At 43.6% G+C, this 15743-nt stretch overlaps 1 long non-coding RNA gene across 2 annotated transcripts in view; it reads right to left on the minus strand.

Annotated features, from left to right (window-relative positions):
- The window catches only part of LOC139084460 (uncharacterized), a 51295-nt gene that overhangs the window by 13907 nt on the left and 21645 nt on the right, over positions 1-15743 (minus strand). The window lies entirely within an intron of this gene.

Raw genomic sequence — 15743 nt, forward strand, 5'->3', positions numbered from 1 at the left:
CAAAGCAGTAAAATATTAAATCCTTAAACTTTTTCTTGAGTGAGGAGATGGGTTACAGAGTCAGGATTAGGGTAGAGATCTGGGGCACTACCACACGTTTCCTAGTAATAAGAACTTTGATTTTACACTTCACCATGGCCATTCCCTCCAATGAGCTGTAGCAAAGGTTCCCTCTCAAAATCGTGCTTCCCTTTCAAGCTTGTGGGAATCAAATGAGCTCATCTATGGAGAGGGACTCTGGCTGTGCCTGAGGCATAGTAGGGGGTTAAGTCCCAGTGGCAAATACCCTGCCATGATTGTTGCATTCGTTAATTAATCAGCATCATGCTTCTTTGACTAATGATTCCTGGAGGATAGGAAACTTCCACGGTTCCTTACGGTGGCAAGCTTTGCTCTTGCCTGGCAGTGAAGCAGAAGTTCTTTCCAGAAAGTCAGGTTTGCTCAGTGAATGACATTCTAGCCAGGGTGCCAGCCAAATGATACCACCCACCAGCCTCATCAAGCTTGGGTGGCTGCTGAAGCCAAGACTAGAGCTCAAAGCAGTTTCCTGAAACTCACTCACCTGGTGAGCAAATCCAGGCCGAAGCGACCTGGGAAGGTAAATGGATGTGAAATGAACAAGGTCACGGTCCACCTCTTCTGAACTAGAGCTCTGCATTTTTCTGTCTTTTAGAAGAATTCCCCATGGATTTCTTCCCGCCTCTTCCTCACCAGCTCTCCCTATGCCCTGCCACACACACACACCCCTACCCCAGCTCTCTATGCTCTGAAAAGGACTCACTTGCTAAAGTAATCCAAACCCTCATTTCTTAGTCCCTGTGTTTCCAAAACTCATCTAAGAGAAGTCCCTCTCTACCACTCTGCAGGTGGCAGTCATCTCCAGGCCACCCGGAGAGAGTAGTTCCAAGGTCTCAAAAAACTGGTCTTGGGTGATAAGGCTGAGCCGCATCTTGAGAAGCGGGACTTCTGCAACAGCCAAGAACCCAACGTCACTCATAAGGCACCAAAGGAAAAGCATCAAAACTCTTATGCAAAGGGGCTCTCGACCCAGAATTTCTGGTGGAAGTTCATCAAAGCTCGCCACAATCCCACACTTTGCCATTCCTTTTGCCTGGAACACGTATTGCCACCCTATTCACCTGGCTGAGCGCACTTCCTCCTGTAGGCTCTGCTTCTGCAAGGAGAACTTTGCCTCATGAAGCCCTAAACTGGGTTCCCTCCCACTGCTTTGCAAATATTAACCCTTTCAATCTCTCAACGACCCTCTGAAGTTGCTGCTGTCACTATTATTATCCCACTTTACAGATGAGGAAACTGAGGACCAGTGAGGTGAAGTGACTTGCCCAAAGTCACATAGACAGGGAGGGTGTGAACCCAGGAGGAAGGCCAGGCTGTCCCGTTACTGTTTTGCGTGGACGTCTGGCTGCCCTTTCCGTGTTCACGCATCCCTAGGGAAGGTGCCGACCCTCAGAATCTGAAAGAAAACAATGGAAGAACATCGGCTGGGAGACAGAGCAAATAACCAGGTTGTGTAGTGAGCATCTGTGATCTTTACAAATATCTCCATTTCACCCCCCGGCCCAATCACATGAGGACTCTGTAGTTGGGTGGAGCCATGTGACTAGTTCTGGCCAATGGTTGTGAACAGAAGTTCCATGTGTCACGTGCAGACCACAATATTTAACAGTCAATGTGAAAACTACTTTCAAAGTTCTCTTGCTCCCCGCCGTGAGAAGCAACAATATTTGACATAGTGGCCATTCCATCAGCCAGGTTCCTGAGTGATTCCATGAGCAAAACCCCTCTGAGATCCATGACAGACAAACAGCGTGAGTATCAAATAAGACTGTGTTTGTCTTAGGTCACTGGAATTTTTTTTTTAGGTCAGCCTAATCTAACATGCCTCTTGTCTGAAACACGATGAAAGCAAAACCATATAATTAAATGACAGCTAGATGCTTTTAATTATATTAAAGATAATATAATTATATTGATATTAATTTCAAGCCTCTGAACCCAGGCTCTGCTCTCTCTTTGTCAAAAATGGATATAGCAAGTTACAGAGAGGAGGGAAATGCTAGCCTCAAACTCCCTGAGTTATCAGAATGATTAAATAAGCATTAAAGGAAGTAATTTTCTCACTTGGGATTCACCTTTGTTTAATGTAAGTATAACCTAAATCATTCAGTGGCTAAAATCTCACAAATAGGGTTACACTATTTAACTACAATCAGGACAACCTCCCATCCAGTGTCTTGTAACCCATGCACTAAGGATAATTCTAGATATGGATAAAAGCTGGAGGAACAAATGACATTCCTTCCATCACCCTCCCAATACGATCTCACTCTTTTCCAAAGGTTCCTTCAGTACACTCCAGAAAACCATGATTAGAAACTCAGATGCAATTTTCGATTCCAAGAATTCAAAAATAGTTGCAAAAAATACATTTCTATAGTGCCGTCAGATTCAAACTCTACCTGTCATGAGTCTAAGCATTTCCGTAATGACTGGTGGCTACTTCTTGAATATTCTTGAGTTGTGGGCCATCCAGGTTTCATAGTCTAGAGAAGCATTCCTTAAACTATGATATTTGACCACGCAAATCAAAATCACCTGGGAAGAGTGTAAAATACGCAAATTCTCTGACCTATGGAATCGGAATCTTCCAGGATGGCAGACTGGGAATGTTCATTTTCACCAGGCTCCTTGGGGAATCTGGTGCAGTTAAAGGTTGAGAAGACCTGCTTTAAACTAGCTTTGCTAGGAAGACAGAAAGCCAGGCTTCTGGATATTGGTGGAAAAGCCCGAGTCCAGCCTACCATAAGGATATCCTGAAGATTCACAGGTTGACTCATTGGGCTCCGTGAAGAGCTGAGGTATCCAGGTGAGCAGAAGGCGGTCACAAACATGCAAACCCTTCCCCCACAGGGTCCCATCTCAACTCCTGGAGTAAATTGCACAGTCCAGCCAACCAGCACACAGCTTTCCCTTGTGTACTGGCATTGGTCTAGGAATGGACAGGAAGCTCAACCAGCTGGCACAGAAGATCTATAATCCATGCCTGTGGGAGAGGTTTCAAGGCTTTTCATTCTCTCCTGCCAGATGGAACAATGGACATAGACTCATCTGCCATTGGCAGTCTTGTAACTAAGAGGAAAAAGAGAGCGGGAGAGAAAAAAAGAGAGAGAGAAGAAGAAGGAGGAGGGGAGAAAGAGATGGAAGGAAGGAATCTTGGGATGAAGCAAAATGAGACAAGTAGAGCAGAAAGGCAGAAAGCACCCAGATTCCTGATATCAATGTTCACATTGGACCTGGAGCCTGTCCTTTCTCTGATCTTCCGAATACAAAAGATAAGAATTTCATGGATTGTTTAAATCACTTTGAATCAGGATTTCTCCATGGAAAGCAGGAGCCTTAGCTTGTCCTTACTCAGTACACACAGCTGTTCAATTCTGGAAAACTGACACTGTTCTAGAATCTGTATTGTGAAGGAAAGAAAGATAGAACTCAGAACTGGTTCTCATCCCAACTCTGCCAACGACAGTCTTGTGACTTAAGATGACTTAAGATGACAGTTGTGTGACTTAAGATGACATCTGTAGAATGAAGGGGCAGAATTAGAAGTCCTCTCTCTGCTCCAAGGGTCTTCAGTGGGGGACCACAGCAGATAATCCATGGCCACCATTAGTGGTCACATTAATGAAGGAGAGCAGAGAACTCCCAGACTGTTTTTAAAACTGTGCACTAGTTGACAATGTTTTTAAAAGCAGATTGCTCATGAAAACCAAGGTTTTTAAATTCTTTTGACAAATCAAAACATCTGTCAACACTGGACCCACATTTCCACACGGCAAAAATTGGGTAGGGGTCGGCCGCTGCTCTCTTTAATTGAGGCGTGTCCCCCCCACTGCCCACAACTCCCCATTGCCTCACAACATTGAGACTGTTAACTGTCTTTTGTCACCTTACACTCAGCTCACTCACTAGTGTACATTTCCTGCCCAGCCTGGGTGGACATGGACTTTGCACCCCCAGATCTAAGACAACAGCCTAATAATGCTTCTGGGATCCAAATTCTCTGGAGCCTTTTAAAGTTGACAGTTCTTGTCTTCACATCGCATCCCCCCATGGAGAACACAGGAGCCCAGCCTCCTTGAGAAACCACCCCAGAATACTACCCTCGACTCAGCTCACCCATGGTTTTTCTGGAAGCATGGTTTTGCTTCTGGGTTGTGTTTTCCATTTCTTCTTTGGACACTTCTGTTTCTTTCCCGCTTTGAGGTCTGTTTCCGGCTCATGGGCGGTCAGCTCCTTGGGCTAGATGAAGCAGGATTTTCTGCAAGCGCCACCTCTCCCGAGCCAGTTTGGAGTTTGGGGTTTGTATTTGAGTCACTAAGTTATTCACTGCGGGGGACTTGGCACTTCGCAAACCCATAGAATAAACAACACATCTGCCTCTCGAGCGTGGATCACAACAAATGTCCTGACTCCAAATATTGGCCACATATATTTTTGCTTAACAACAACAGTCTTGAATAATCAATGTGTTCTCTTGAGTTATCTGAAGCTGTAATTCACAGTAACTGAACTGTAACCTCCTCGTCTTGAGTTTAGGTGACTTTGTAGAAAGTATCTTATGGCCTTCTCAGAGATTGATAGGGTATGTTACTGAACTGGGCACCGGGATGCTTTCTACAGTTCTCATCCAGACTTGGGCAAATCCTTTCCTGTACTAGACTCTGTTTTCCCCTCTGTACAAAAAGGGGTGAAATAATGAATGGTTTGCAAAGTGTATTTCATAGAATCTTGGACTGGTTTAAGAAACACCTGCAGAGGTGATGGGGAAACCTAGGAGGTAAGATCTGAGACTACTGTGTTCTGTTTTATATGTTATGGTGATTTATTAGAGAAAAAACTTGTTCTTCTGTGACAGAAGAAAAAGAGGGGGAAGAAGGAAGGAAGGAAGACCACCAGATTAGATGAAATGATTCTTCTAATAACTGAGGATATGGGGATGATTTTTTTCTTTGAAATCAAATATGAAAAAGCACAACTTAATCTATCTTTAAACGAAGCATCTTTCATCTATCCCAAAGCAGAGTCTGTATGACATGGTGGTGAAGAGCATGGATCCTAATACCGGGCTTCCTGGATTCAAAGCCCAGATCTTCCACCTAATATCTGTATGGGTTTCGGCAAATTAAGCAGCATCTCTTTATCTCAGTTTGTGTCCCTGAAAAGCACAGTGATAATAATAGCATCTACTAACGATGAATGAATGAGTTAGCTCATGTGGGAAACAGTGCAGTACCTCACATGTAGGGTGCCATCTTGGGCCAGCATATATGGGCCCTATACTGTCAGGTCTGGCTTCATCAACAGTGGTTTTCCATTCCTTTATTCATGAGAGCAAACATTATGAAGGACTTGGTACATCAGGAGAAAGATAATAATGGAAAAGACAATAATGCTTGGAAAAGTAGAAGGCAGCAGGAAAAGAGGAAGACCAATGATGAGATGGATTGACTCCATAAAAGAAATCACAGGCTTGAGTCTACAGAGCTGAATAGGGCTATTTAGGACAGGTCACGGTGGACATCACTTATTCATAGGGTCACCAGGAGTCAGAGCCAACTTGACTGCACATAACTACAAAGTCTGTTCCAGGCACTATGCAACCTACTCAGAATGCCAAAATGATAACAAGCATGGTCCTTGTTCTCAAGACCTCAAAGCCTGGGAGGAGCAGGCATGTAGCAAGCTAATGCAAGAAACATTCCAGGAGCTGCTACCATCTGGATGGAGCACAATGAGATCAAGGAGAGGAGGACACCAATCAAGGTTTTGCTACTAGCTGGAGGCCTGGCAATAGATATTCTACATGCGTCTTCACAAGAGTCCTGTGAAGTTGAGATTATTATGATATTATTGCTACTTTACAACTGAGAAAACAGAGCAGATGAGGTTTGTCTAAGTTTATTCTATTTAGCAAGCAGCAGAGTTGGAATTCAAGCCAAGTCTTGCTGAGGCCTGAACCTTTGCTACTTAACTTTGTCAAGAAGGAAACTAAGACCTTGATGGTTAATTGTCTGCCATTATCTATTTTCCCGTTCTTCTTAACAACCCCTGATGCTTAGCTAGGCACATGGATATTGAGAATAAAAACTACATTACCCAGCCTCCCTTGTGACTGGGCCTATCACATGACTCCAATCTGACCAGTGATTATACACGTAAAAGGAAGGTCATACCTCCCCCTTCTTGTCCTCTGTCTTCTACCTGGACGTGGTCATGTTCCATCTTAGACTATGTGATTAAGGACAAGGTCTCAGAGCTGGCAGAGCAACAAGAGAGGAGGAGCCTGTGTCTCTGTATGGCCTTATGGAGTGGAAACTGCCTTGCAGTGAGAGAGAAATAAATGTCTATCTTGGTTAAGCCCTATAAAAGAAGTGGAATTAAAGTCCTAATAATACAAAATGATATATGCATTTTTTCCCCTTTTGGTAGATTGTAGCTCCAAGGAAACAGAGCTTCAAGCAGGTCTTGGGGGTCTCCAAGAGGAGAGCTTTGGGCTCTGATATGGTCGGCATTTAGCCAGAATAGAGTCTAAGAATCTCAATCGTCCAGGAGTGAGAGGTCAGTCACCAGGAAGACAACCTCTTTCAAGCTACAAAACCACTCTGCCAACTCAATGAAATTTGTAAGGCTTTTGTAGCTGCACCACGGCACAGGCCCAGGGCACAAAGAACAGGTGGTAGGAGACCCCTGCCCATCAAACAAGAGATAGCATGCACAGTGCCAGTAATGCCCTGCACCCCTGTCCAAGCAATCATTTTTCATGAGAATTATTAGTAATACAATCATTATTATTGATTTCACGGCTGTTACTCAATGAGATGCAACTTTGCATATCCTCTGCCATGTTATATATTCATTATAAGTACCTATCTTAATCCCCATTTTACAGTGAGTGAAACTGAGGCTCGGAGGGATTAGTTAACTTTCTCAAGGTCACAGAGTTAGAAGCAAACTTAGGAGTCCAAATTGTCCTATTGCCAGAGCCCTGCCTCCCGATACAGGAACATAACCCAATAAGAGCTGGGTAGACCAATTCCACGGTCTCTGACCACTTTCAGGAAAGATGCAACCAGCCCAGGCTGTTGGTAATTGGGTCTCTCCTAAAAGCAGCCCTTTGTTCCCAGCTCCCTGCCTCCCGGACTTCTTTCAGAAAGACAGTATATTTCTCACTTTTGAAACCATCGGGTATGTTGAGAATGGCCCATGATCTCTCTCCCGTCTTAAAGCAAGGCAAGTCAAATCAATTCTTTACCTTCCTGGTCTCTAGACATTAGTGGACAAAACCCAGTTTGCTGGACGTGGTCCCAGGTTCTGCTCCCTTAGTTCTCAAACCAGGTCCTTTCCTATGAAGGCTAAGCCCGGGATCTCCTACAGGAGATAAGTCCATACAGAATCCAACGCTGCACTCTCCTTCTCCCTAACCTCTTGACCCATGATGGATCCCACTTTGCTTTCTCCCAGTAGCCCGAGCTCCCAACAATGACATTGCAACCACCCCCCACCCCCCCCACCCCCCCGCCATTCCCTGCTGCTCATCTTGCATCTTGGCCAGCTCTCAGCCTATAATTCTTTCCAAACTCGCCTGTATAAAATAATCATGTACATGAAGTAAAACAGGAGTCTCATATACACACTTAATAACTCTTGTGTACTGTACAAGAGGGAGTTCCACTTTATAACCCCAGAGCTTTCGAATGGTTCTCATTTAGCTTCGCATTCCTGGTGTGAGATCTAAAACTTCTCCCTCTCTGCCCCAGCCTGTTGCTGCCTTTTGAAACTGTTGTGTCTCCAGATTCCTTGGGACCATTTCATCTCCATCTCTGCTTCTAATTGGGGGATTTAAGTATTGCTGTTTAGCCCTAGAGCTAAATGTCAGGGTTTCACTTAAAATCCCACATTTTGGGAAGTGAGCACATTGTACTGGGGAAGGTTCAAGTGTGAGCATGTCAAAGTAAATGGAGTTAAATGGATCAGCTAATCCTTCCAGCCACGAGCTCAATCGCAAGGTGAGAAGGTGGGTTCCCACCCCTGGTATTGGACAAGTGCCCTGTGTAACATTGGCCACATCACGGGCACTTCTCGGGCCTCTTTCCTTAAAGGGAGTCCTTCTATAGTAGATGGCAATTCCTCTGTATCTCTAGGCAGTTAATGGGGCAGTACTTATCATCTAAATCTTAGGTTCTAGGGGGACAGTGAATATCAAATTGTCTCTTATGCTGACCCCACGGATATGGGTCTTACTTACCAAAAAACAATATCTCGTGTTTTTTTAAACTAGCTTTATTTTATAAAATATGCACAGACAACACCACCAAAGATTATGGAAAACAGGGACCAAGGACGTAATTAATTCATTGTATTAATCTGTACATTCATCAAATTTTCTTGGTACCTACTCTTTGATAGACACAGTTCTTGGCACTGAGAAGATGGATGAGCCAGATGCAGCCCTCTGCTAACATCCTCAGGTTTATTTCACTCCCTAGCTTGCTGTATTCTGGCCGCTCTGGCTTCCCTTATGTTCTTTGAGCACACCAATTTTGTTCCTGCCTCAATGTCTTTGCACTTGCCATCCCCTCCAGCCAGGATGCCCTCCCTTCTAGTCTTCAGATGTCTTATGGTTCTCAACTCAAATGGCTTCTCCCAGTAGAGATCTTTTTTCACCATCCCTCCTCTTAGCACCACTCTTACTTTTATCTCATTGCTATATCATCTTGATAGTTTGCATCTCTCTATGAAATCCTGCTTGTTAGGTGATTGTTTACTGGTTTATTAACCAGTATCTTTCTCCCCGTCTCCCAAACTGTAAGCTTCTTAAGGTCAGAAACCTTGTCTATCATACATACGTGTATCTTCAAGGTCTAGAAGACTATCTGTCATAGACAGACATTCAATAAATATAGATGAATGAATGAATTCATAACGAGTTTTAGGGTTACATTTTTTTCTAAAACTTTTCTAAATAAATCTGTCAAGCTCAACCTTCATTGTTTCCTTCAATTATATCAGCACCCCCCAGGGATGCAATTCCTACTAAAACAGTATATTTCAAATGTGTTATAACATATAACTCTTCACTCAAAAGACTCTTAATATAAAGCAGTTTCCATGAAGGCAAGGATGCTGTGGCTGAGACAGGATTTGGGGTCTGGAGCCCCATTGATTTCCCCCTGCCCCAACCCTACTCTAAGACACCTATGTAGCCCCACCTAGAACAAATTTTGCTAGTTTGGTTTGAAGGAAACTTTCTTTATTTCTGCAAAATGCTGGTAGATATACTGTGGACACAAGGGAGTTTGGGTTAAGTAAGTTTAGGAAATATATAATTATTTTTAATAAACGTGTATTAAGTGGACACTACATCCCAGAAAGTGTGCTAGTTGCTAAGATACAATAGAGAAAAAGAAAGGTACCATTCCTGCATTCGAGAACCTTATAATCCGGGGATTAAAGAAAATTCTACTGGGCTAAGGAACATAAATGGGATTCTTTCCTGTTGGATCACACAGTGCATTAGCTCTCTGGTATGCTGGGAATATCTGACTATACATTTTGCCCAAAGTTACCGAGCACGTCACGGGTCTAGTGTTCCACCAAGCAGGCTTTGGGATAAACTTGTGAAGACCAACTGCTATGAGCATCATCAGAGGATGAACGCTACAGAATTACCAATTTTCAAAGCAGTCCAACACACACGAAAAATGTATATAATCCTGGATGATTCAACTCATTTGATCTCTGATGATTCGTAAGACATATTGAGATGATCCTGTGTCTTGGATCAACCCCTGGACATGGGGTATCCTTGCACTTGGAGCAAGTGGACATAGCCATTCAGAGAACCCATTACCTGCTGGGCAGCTACAGGAGGGTCCTGTTCTGCCTTTACACCAGTTTGTGGCTCTGTCTTTGTAGTCACTCCTTATAGGAAAATAAACTTCTTAGTGTGGAAATGCCTATAGAGAGATTTCAGCCATAAAATATATACCCTCCCCACACACAAATCAGGCAGAAAAATCCAATCAAAAGAGAGAGCCCCTTTTTCTCATCCTTGCCTGGGGACGTAATTAGCTGCTCCTTCCTGTGTATTCCCAGAACACTGTACATATAACTATCTATAGCATTGATCACAGTAGTTATTATTCACGAAAACCATGCAGGGTTCCCTATTTTGTGCCAGGCACTTTGCAAAATATTTTCTTTATACAATTCCTTATTTTCCCAACACTCATAAGCAGTAGGTACTATCATCATTCTTGTTTTAAAAATGGGAAAACTGAGGCTCAGAAAGGCTAAATAACTTGCCCAAAAGAACACGAGTAAATGGAACACCAGAATCTGAATCCAAGCTTGTCTGATTCCCAAGTCTACACTTTCTCCCCCAGATTTCCCAATTAATGGCTTAAGGGTCCATCAACTCCAGCTTGGATCTTCAGTTTCTTGAGTGACATATTTGAGTTTCATACAGCACCTAACACAGTTTATGGTGCCTAGTGACAGCTCAGCAAAGACTAATTGAATGAACTGTGAGAGGCAACATGGTACAAAGGAAAGAGCTTTGGGTTAGAAAGAAAAGACTGGATCCTTCTCCTGGTTTTGTAACTGACCCCCATGTGACCTCAAGCAAAGCCCCTTCCCCCTCTCTGGACTTTTGTCTCCCATCTGTAAAACAGGGGGATTGGAGAAGACAATTTCTAATATAATCCTTCTCCCTGAGATCAAGCGACCTATAAAGGGAGCTAGCTTCACATAATTTTTTTAAAAAAAAGGGAATTCCCAAAAGGATAGAGATGGTGTTGTCTCTTCCCAACATCCTCAGTGCTTAGCAGAGTGCCAGGCACAGAGTAGATGCTCCATTAGTACCCATTGGATGAATGAGTGGATACTGACACCCATTCAAAACTCTGCTGAGAATAAACTATAAACACCTCCCACACCCCAAATCCCAGAAAGAAGCAAAAGCCATTTCCTTGCAAGGGAAGATGGATCCACTATTGAACTGCACCGCTGATCCAACCCTTCAAGAATGAGAGTGGCTGGAGTCCAGCCAACGGGGGCAGGAGAAGCTGGGGTGGGAGGCCTCCCAGCTCCCCCTCCCCACCCCACCCCACTTATGAACTTCAAATTCCTGTGGTGGATCGTTCATCACCAGCATGTAACCTCTGAAAAATATCAACGAGAAAGGTCCAAGTCTCGTTCCGCAAGGCCTTGCCCCCTATCTCACCCGCCCTGAAATAAAAGAAGAAGAGATCAGAAAGCCAAGAGACATGACATCCTAAAAACCCCTTTGTGGGAAATAAAGAAATAAATAGATCGATCCAAGACATAATCTTTTTAGTTCTAAAAACATGTTTTCCTTGCTTTCTGACCCTCTAGCTTTCCAGAGTTTGGGGAGTTGACTGAACGCCTTTGGTCCTTGAACAATTGGAAGTTCATAACTATGACCCTCTTGACTGTTAAATCTTAACACTGCTTGCTGGAAAGTACTTTGGCTCCAAAAAAAAATCAATCTGTTTTTTTCCAAACGCCCTCATCACTGAGCTCACACTTTGGGACTAGGCGAAGGGTTTTCTCAGATAGCGTGTAGATTCCCAAGCAAATAGCCAGAGTTTTCCTTTTCCCGTGGACTCTGTGGAGTTCACCTGAAAACGTGGTGATTATTTATGTTGTAGGGCACTTTCCGGCGAGCCACCCAGGGCTTCATATCCACAGGAAAACTGACAAATCCAATCAACTCTCCAAGTACAGTTCTGTAAAGTCTTATTCATTTGGATGCCATGAGTTCAGAATTTTTGGATAATTCAGACAGTCTGGATGGAAGTTTCCCTTTGCACAGCTCTACAAAAAAGAGAGTTTCTTAACAAATTGATAATGCAAAGCAGACCGTTGCAGTTGAGAATGAACTGTCTTTGAGTTCTTCAGAATAGCATCTACTGACAGGCAATCAATGATTAATTACAAATTATTTTTATCAAATAATTAAAATGAATTCCAGGCAATTCACTATGCCTTGGGAATAGTAGAGAAGGGAAGCAAAAAATATGGGCTTTTGATCCATTGGGCATGGGCTCAAATTCCAGCTATGCAACTCATGAGTTTAAGTTACTGTGCACAAGCTACTTCACTTCTCTGAGCCTTGATTCCGACATATGGAAAAAATTGCAGGATGGATGTAAGAATTGGAAATCACATAGGTAAAGGTAGAGTTTCCAAAATTGTGCTCAGAAGGATTGTTAAGTCCACAAGATGTTAACACATATTGCACGAAAAAGGGATCCATGGCTGAATAAGTTCGGGATAAACTAGGATAAACAAAATTAAATATGTTTGCTTGCTTCTTTTGTTTGTTTATTCCTAGTCCTTTTCAGAGCCTTTAATATTGTTCTTTGTGTTGTGAATTTCCAAAAGGAGGATGTCCTAAGCAGTTTTTCCCAGATTTCTTTCACCGGGAAACACTTCCTGTTAGAATACTTTTGACCTCTTATAGAACTCCCACTGAACACAGATGGGAAACTGAGGCCCCAGGATCTGTGGTTGGAGCTATGTCTCCAGCAAGGGTGTTGAGCCCTTATGGAGGCGTCCATACTCCATCCCCAAATCCTCTTGGGACCAAGGCCAAATCTAGAAGATAGAGTCCATGACCAAGACTGAGGAGTTAGATTTTGGCTTATGAAGCCATCATCTTACAGAGCCTCAAACCAGACCAGAAAAAGTGGCTTGTGGGAATTGCTCAGATGTACCCAGATGCTTTTATATCTGGATGATAGGATCATCAAGGTGACTGCCTCAAGGCCCTAAAGGTTTCAGAAGATTAAAGACGTGGATTGGGGAGAGAAAGTATAGGAAGGGGGCAAGGAATCTAATTCTTGACACATGGTAAGGGTGTTAGGTAAAAAAAGTATTTGTAAAATCATTAAAGTAATGAAAGAACAGAAACCATATGAAATAAATTAGGGTCTTGTTATCAGTTTTCCTTCTGGGGTCTATGGTAAATGCAGGAGCCATTGTCCTCAAGGGACAAAGGGAAGGACATCAACAAGGAACTTGAGATGGTATTAAAGAGTGGATCCAAAGAATGTCAAGATTAGCCCTACCCTAGTAAGGTTGAAAATGGAATTAGCAAAATAGGGTCCTCACTCTCATGACAATGAATGTTGCAACACAGCACATTGCTAAGAATCAAATGAGAGTTTCAGGCAGAAAGTTGTCATTCATTCACATCTTCATTTATTTGTGCATTCGAGACCACCATGTGTTCAGCATTTGATAGGTGCCAGGGAGAGAAAGTGACAAGGCTAAACTAAGTCCCTTCCCTCAAGCAGCTTTCGTTCTCCTAGCAGGGTATGGCAGACGCAATGGTACTCACCCAATCCCCCTGTGGTCCTCCACATTTTCCACCTGCCCTTGAAATAAGGGTGGGGTCCCAGGACTGGATTCTGCTCAAGGGGAATGTGGGCAGAAATGGCCCGGCCTTTAAAAACACGCCCAGGTGACTCTCCAGTCCTTTCTTCCTCTGCTGTGATGACCCTGGGGGCCACGTGCTCTCAGCATCAGGGGGGAGAATGGCTGCGCAAGCACGTAGGACTAGGCCTTGAGAGAGCAAGAAACTTCTTTTGAGCTAGGCACTGAGATTTGGAGGTTTGTCTGTTGTGGCAATTAGAGTTAATTGTCCTGGATAATAGAGAGAAACAGAGAATAAGCACCTAAATATATGAAGCCAGGAAGAAAAATAAAGCAGGGGAAGGGATCAAGAATTGGGAGAAGGAAAGGGAGGTTGTGTTAGGATCTCCACAGGAAACTACACCCTTGACATATGATGACACAAAGACGATTCACTTAGAAAGAGACTATTTACAAAGGCTTCTAGTTCAGGGAACCATAACAGATAGTACAGTAACCCAGGCTAGCAGCAAACTACATCCATGCCTAGAAGAGCTCAGGGGAGGACGAGATGGAAAAGGTCATGTGGAGCCCGCAGCCTGGAGAGGAACAGTGGTCATCAGTGGAGGGACACATCTAGCTCAGCCCATCTTACAGTGACGGATCCAGGAGATAAATACTTTGGCCTCATTCTCTTCCTTTCCTCTGACTCCAACTACGGCTTCCCACTGGCCAAGCCCAGCCAGAAGCCAGAGGGCAGGGAGCCCATTGATGCTGTCCATATAAGTCAGTTTCCAGAGGCAGAGAGCAGGGTGGGGAAAGGTGGAGGGTGATCTAGAGAGGAACAGAAGATACTTCAAACTGACACACTATTTTAGAAACAGTTGTCAGGGATGATCTCCATGAGAAAGCAACCTAGAAGGGGAGACCTGAATGAGGGGTGTGAAAGAGCTTTGCAGAGATGTGGGGAAAGAGGATTTGGGAATTGGGAACAGCAAATGCAAGGACCTAAGGTGAGATTGGCTGGGCATGACTGAATAAAGGAGAGGAGGTTAGTTGTGAGACTGCACAAGTTGGAGGAAGCGTTTGAGGAAGTGAAGTTGGTGTAGTGTGAGTCCAGGCAATGTAGCGCCTTCAGAATAAGAAGTTCATAGAAAAGAGAAATTCCTGGTGCCTAACGTTGCAGATGCCTAAGGAGGTTGTGAAACAGAAGCCTACCACTGAAATGCACAGGGGAGGGTGTTGCAGCAGAAGGAATCTTGAAAACAACGACACAGAGGCAGGATTTCACCCTGCAGCTTGGGGCAACTGGAGAAAGACCCAACTACTGGGGATGCAAGCCATTTCTTCCCCAACCTTATTTCCTTTTTTTTTAACAGCTTGAACAAGAAGTAATTTACGTATCATAAAATTTACCCATTTAAAGGAAACAACTAAATCTGTTTAATATATTTACAGTGTAGTGCAATCATCAACGCAATCTATTTTTAGAACTTTTCCATCACCCAAAAAGAAACTCTGTGCCTAATTATAGTTACTTCTTATTCGCACTCCCATCCCCAGGCAACCTCTCATCTACCCTCTGTCTCTATAAATTTGCCTTTTCTGGACATTCATATACGTGGAATCATGCAATATATAGCCTTTTGCATCAATTTCTTTGACTTAACATAATGTTTCTGAGGTCCATCTATGTTGTAGGGTGTATCCACGCTTCGCTCCTTTTTATTGCCCAATAGCATTCCATTGCATGGAGAGACCACATTTTGTTTATCTGCTCACCAGCTGATGGACATTTGAGTTATTTTCACTTATTGACTGCTGCAAACATTCTTGCGCAACTTTTATGTGGATGTAAGTTTCATTTTTCTCGGGTAAATACCTAAGAGTGGAACTGCTGAGTCATATGCTAAATCCATGTTTAACATTTTGAGTAACTGCCAAACTGTTTTCCAAAGTGACTGAACCATTGACTCCTTTTCTTAAGGAAGTTGTGAAATGTGTGAGCCTTCATCCCTGTCCACAGCTGATTGGACCAAACGGGAGCACATGACCCAAAGTGAACCAATTGGTGTTTCCTTCTTGAGATCTTGGTAATGGGACACACAGGTACATGTGTGTGGTCTCTGCTGTACTCATGAAGTGGCGTGGAGTCTGGCCCATGTGCCAGAGAACAGAGAAAAGCAGCCCACAGAGAAAAGAGAAGTTGATAGACAGAGAGAGAGAAACTGAGGTGAGAAGCCACATGAACCGGGGTGATGGACAAAGCCCTCTTGAGTCCT

This window comes from Equus przewalskii, chromosome 7, assembly GCF_037783145.1.
Source record: "Equus przewalskii isolate Varuska chromosome 7, EquPr2, whole genome shotgun sequence".
Taxonomy (NCBI): domain Eukaryota; kingdom Metazoa; phylum Chordata; class Mammalia; order Perissodactyla; family Equidae; genus Equus; species Equus przewalskii.